Below are 5863 nucleotides of genomic sequence, written 5' to 3'. Positions count from 1 at the left end.
GAAATGGATTCTAGCTATAAACACTGCTTTTCCCCCAACTTAAATAATCTGCTATTGAAGAGGAAAATACCCATACACATTAGTAAAATGAGAAATGAGATAAAAATATTGTTTCATTACTCTAATGCCGATGAAGAATAATAGTATGATTTAAGGGACCTAAGTAAATAGCATATCCCAGTAATATAATCAGTATTGTGAGCCACCTAACTCTTTCATTCAAAGCCAAAGTGTGGAGATTCTTAAGATCAAAGGTAAATGGTCGGAATTTCTTAAGAGGGCCAACCATGTGGGCAAGGGCTTTGTTGTTCAGACTTCGACCCTTCCCCAGAGCCTGAAGATTTTCTTTAGAAAACAAAGTCAATGCCACGACTGGACCTTTCAACACCACACCCAAATGCTGCAACAGATGATATCACTTTCCAGGGTAAACACAAGCAGTGTATTCTGAGGCCATTGGCCCAACTTCCCAGGTTGACTCATCCTGCCTTCCAGCCTTGAAGGGCAATATCCTTACCAATATGTGATCTGAAGGAGCTCTGAACCCCCCATTGAGACATCGGCCCATCAGACTCACAGAGAACATCAGGAAGACCAAAGACTCAAGATTTATCTATCCTTGAAGTGAGCAAAACTCCTTGGTAAAAGATTATAAAATAAAACAGTTGTTTTTCTGATAAAATTTAATTTTTTTCAATGTTTTACTATGTTTATATTTTTAATTCACTTAAAATTGGTATTTTATTGATGAACTAAATATCTATTAAGTTATTCAGTGATGCTGATTACAATAGACCTCCCTAATCCGAAGGGAAAACATCCCAAGACCCCCAATGAATGCCTGAAACTGGATGCTACTGAACCCTGAGACGGTACTAAGTGACCAATGGACGAATAGCGTGTACAGCATGGATACACTAGACAAAGGGAGGATTCGCATCCCGAGCTGGTCAGCAAGAGGTTTCATCACCCCACTCAAAATGGTGAGCAATTTAATACTAATAAATTGATTATTTCTGGAACTTTTCATTTAATATTTCCCAACTGCAGCTAACTGTGGGTACCTAAAACCACAGAAAGCAAAACCACGAATAAGGGAGGACTACTTGTATTGGGAAGGCGCTGAGGTAGCTCAGTACTGGTGGCTGCCGGGGAAACAAGAATGTGACATGCAATACTCTTCAATCAAATAGGAATGTCTGGTTGCCATGGTGCCACCACATGGAGGATTGTCTCCCATCTGGGGACCTGGGTTTGCAAATGCTCAGTAAGAGTAAGACTTCCTGTTATTCCTTATAATGGATAAACTTGGACTGGGTCTTCAGAGTGGATGCTTCTCTCTCACCCGAGCAAACACAGACGAGCTCTCTGTTGCCGTGTGAGCCCCAAAAGCCTTCCTAATAACAAACTGAAGTCAGCTAAGTTCAGGTAGCTAAAATGGTGCATTTGTTATAAAAGCCGTGGCCACAAAATGCAAACTCTTTGAGCCACCCAGCCCAGCTATTTCCTTCAGAATCCAACACTGAGCCAAGCGGTTTTTATTTTGTCCTCTCAAACTAGGTAACACTCCCTCGTAGCAGACTCCTGGATAACCTGCAGGTAGCTGGGTGCACCCCTACTTTTGGGGGTGGTTTCCAGACCAGATTTAAAACCAATTACCAGGTGTTATGTAACTGAGGGCACCAGAAAGAGCCTGGCATGAATGGGGAGGGAGGCATTGAGGAAAAGAGTCACAAGCAAAAGAGGAGAAAACCATGAGAGAAAACAAACAGGAGCCGCAGCCAGTGCCAAACAGAAAGAAGGATTGTTTTCCAACAGGATTTACAGACATGAAAAGAAAAAGGAGACAGAGTTTCTTCACTCCTGTACTTGGTCAGCAAGCATTTCTTAGAGCATGTCATAGATGTAAGATAATTAAATATCCCTGCCTTTAGTGTTTCACAGTCTGGTGGCAGATGGAGGTGTGGCAGTAGTGAGAAGGTCCCATTTTTCTGAAACCCTTTGCTTTTTTGAGACTGGTAATTACTCTCTAGTGTAGATGCTGTAGGGATGTGAAAAACAGCACACTGATTTGCACCTGGAGGCATCAGGAAGGCTGTAGGTAAGGTAAGGCTTCAAGGATGAATTGATATGTGTCAGACAGAAAAGGGACCAGATTTGGAAAGTCACAGGGGTCTGTGGGAACCTGTGCAGTGTGGGCCCGTAGGGGTGTATACCGTGGGAGCCCATTGGAGAGGGGCAGGAGAGAGCCTGAGAAATAAGCAGGGACTCGAGCACATCAGACTGCAAACACCATGCCAGAGACAAACCAGTGAGCTGAGAAGCAACATGAGATCCGGGATACAGAACACTCCTTCTGACTGGCCCTGTGGACAGGCACCCTTTAGAGAGCCACTTAACGGGTCTAGATCAAAAAATTAATGAAATGTTTAAATGATAAGGGCCTGAACCAAGGTAGTGGTTATAGGATTGGACATAAGGAGACAGGTCAGGCGATATCAGTAAGTTAAAGTTGGTCACACCTTACTGGCTGATTGAATGTGGGAGTGAGGGAAAAGGGGGAGTCCTGTGTGGTTCATTTCAGCCTTGAACGGTGAGTGGGGGTGCCATTCACTGGGATGGAGAACATAGGGAAACCGTGTTTTGGGAGACTGAGCATGAGCTGAGCGTATCAGGGTTGAGGTGCTGTTGGCACTTTTAGGAAGAGATTTCAAGGTCTGGACTAGGGATTTAGATCTGAAAGACATTTGTATCTAAGGCCCTACAAGCAGATGAAATAGAGCAGAATGCCCAGGAAGCAGTAGAAAGCATGCAGAACTTCAGATATTTGAATACTAGTGGACAATGCTTTTCTCAGTCATTGAAAGAAACTCGATCAGTGTCTCAGAGACAGTTTAGACAAAATGGCCAAGGGGTTAAACAAAGAATTCTGCACTGAGTTCTGGCTCTGAGCATAAGGAACCGGTCAATGGTCAGTAGGCATCTTGAAATCACATATACCCAAAATTAGATCATCAGGTACATTTTTGAAACAACAGTGTCGTTCACTTAGCCCCCTTGCTGTTGCAGGAATGCCTCTGGGCCAGAGTCCCTTTGCCATGTGCCTTCTCTCTTCTGGCCATTTGCTGTGGCAGGCATCTCATGGCTCCAGAAGCCTCTACCTTCTCTGTCTTCCAAATCCCCTATGTAAGAGAATTGATTCCTTTTCAGGCAAGACCGTATGAACCTGAATCCAGAGAAATGGCTCATCAGTCTCCAAACCTGATTTTCTAAACCATGAGTACATTATATTGAAACCAGAAAAAGCAATACCTCTTTTCACAGAATGGACTTTCTGGTAGAAATGGGAGGAACCAAAAGAAGGCTGACTTCTTCATTTTGACACCCTGCCCTGACTGCAGAATGTGATTTCCCTAAAAGACTGAATCTTAACCTCAAAGCCTGATCAACCAACATGCAGGAGAAATCTTGACCAAGGCTCTGAGCATGCTGTGGTTCCAATGGTGAAGGTGTGATATGCACTGTTTGTTCCTGGAGTCACAGTGCTCGTCTTGTGGTAAAGACCTCTTGGAAGAATGTCTTTAAAGGCACATTTCCAGCTGGGAGTCCTTGTTTCCTGATTTTTTTTTTAAGTTTATATTATATGAACAAATGAGACTGCTTTCCCGGCAGGAGTAGCCCTCGGACGCCCACTGTGAGCCTACTTTCTGGAAGAAGCCAACTCAGACAGACCATAGTGTGTGCACAGCATACGTGGCTGCTGGCTGTGGATGAAAAAGTAATCCTGATCTGTCAGAATAATGATTTCAGCGTGTTCTCAGCAGGTCCTCAGTTTGATCCCATGAGGATACCCTCAACCCCTTGCATGACATGTTGTACTTGGAGTCCTTCCCCGTTTCAATTTCAGCATCAGTGGGAGGGAAATAGCAAAACAGCATTCCTTCATGCAGATAACCAGTAGGCAGCCAGCTACTCGTGGTTCGTAACATAACTCCACCAGTGTATTCTGGCAGCGGGGTTTACTTAAGGGAGAGCACAGACATTCCCTGCTCAAAAACAAAACTGCTAAACGTGACTCCGGTAGCCTCCGTGCTGTCTGCAAGAATAAAATCCTTGAAGAAAAATTGTGATAAGAAGTCTGTCTTTGGAGTCAGCCTGAGCACAATCTTGCATCTCCAGTTACCACCTGGGTGGCTTTATTCATTTATTTATTCATTTAAGAAATACCTGTAGGATACATACTACATTGCAGGCATGCTTCTCAGATGTTAGTTCATCTTGCTAAGCCTCTAGTATCTTCATCTAAACAGTGAGGATAACAATATGTACCTCCTAGGGCCATGTGAGGAAAAAGTGAGATAGTGTGTATAAAGCTCATAGCACAGGGCTTGTAGAGAGGACGTGCACAGTTAGTGTTGGCTGTGGCAGGTATTATTCCCTTTACCACAGCCTATGCCATCCTTGCCATCCCATCAGGAGCTCCTGATGATGCCAGCACCTTTCCCAGCCCTCATCTGGGGCAGAGTTCACCTTTAACTTTTTATTCCTCTTGGCTTTACTTGATATTCATTGACCTGGAGCTACCCACACCAGGGGGCAGCATAAATAATGGCAGAAGTCACATCCTCTGCCCTGGCTTCACACCTCCTCTTGGTATCAGCTGTTCACCATGCTTTTCCTACTGACTCTCTCTAGGGCCAGCACCAATACCATGTCTTAATCTGATATACATATATATGTATATATATATACACACACACACATATGATACACTATAAACACTATATATGCAAAACTATATATATTACTATGTATCTAATAAATGAAACTAAAATATATAATCTGATATTATAGTCTGGTGAATCTATACATATTTATGTATAATTATATATTGTATATATATCAGATCATACAGTATAAAATATATGCCATGCACTATATATGTAAATATAGACTTAAAATCTATTTATATTCTTTCCTGACCCAAAGTTGAATAGATTTTTCAGAGATGGGAAGAAGAAAGTGACAGCTTTTTTTGTGATACAAAAACTGATATATTAAAGAGAGCAAAACATGTACAAAAATTTAAAAACTGAAACTAAATAATGCATTTTCAAACCCAAAAATGTAAGAATACATCACAAAATAAAGTTAAAAATAAGCCTATAAAAAGCATTAACCATACATCATTTTAATATTGACTGATAATGAATTAATCCTAATCATTTTGGCTGGGAGTGGAGGCACATGCCTGTTAATCCCAGCAGAAAGTGATAGCTTTGACATAGCTATATTAATACAAAGGCTTTAGCAGACTTCAGCTCTGCCCAGGAAATCTTTCCCAAATAGTTTCCAGTTCATCTGAGGTTGTATTATACTATGGAAACAAGAATAGCTGATGGTATTGAAAACAGCTACTACACTTCCTGATCTACTTCAAATTGTCCCATGACCATGACCAAATGGTCATTGTACTGAAATGTGTCTGGATAAGAAGGTAGCAATGATACCTGTGAACCAAAGGGTGGGCCACACGTCACACTAGTCCAGACCAGCCTTCTTCCAAATTTCACCTATCTCCAGAATGGGGCTACTTAACTTCTACTTCAGAGCGCAGGTCTCCCCCAAATGCCTGGATGAAATCTTGGCCCTAATGAGAAGACTTCAGAGCTCTGGTTCAGAGGTTCTGATGTGAGTGTCAAATCACATTTACTGTCAATTTTATTCTTTCTATTCACTAGGCAAATATTGATAGCACTCTTGCTATGCACCAGGTGATGTTCTTAGCACTGGATTTTGTACCATAGTTCTAGTTACCTGATCCAAGTATCTGGGACTTATTTCACCAAGACTGAACTCTGCC

At 42.1% G+C, this 5863-nt stretch overlaps 1 long non-coding RNA gene across 1 annotated transcript; it reads left to right on the top strand.

The window, feature by feature from the left end:
• The first annotated feature begins 508 nt into the window (after positions 1 to 508).
• LOC134738239 (uncharacterized) lies at positions 509 to 4692 on the top strand. Its single transcript, XR_010123841.1, has 3 exons — positions 509 to 624; positions 769 to 983; positions 3211 to 4692. It is a non-coding gene; the product is annotated as an uncharacterized LOC134738239 (long non-coding RNA).
• The last annotated feature ends 1171 nt before the right edge of the window (positions 4693 to 5863 follow it).

The sequence above is a fragment of the Pongo pygmaeus genome, chromosome 16, assembly GCF_028885625.2.
Source record: "Pongo pygmaeus isolate AG05252 chromosome 16, NHGRI_mPonPyg2-v2.0_pri, whole genome shotgun sequence".
NCBI classification, from domain to species: Eukaryota; Metazoa; Chordata; class Mammalia; order Primates; family Hominidae; genus Pongo; species Pongo pygmaeus.
Note: the sequence above shows the minus strand (reverse complement) of the source record. Positions and strands in the feature narration are given on the sequence as shown.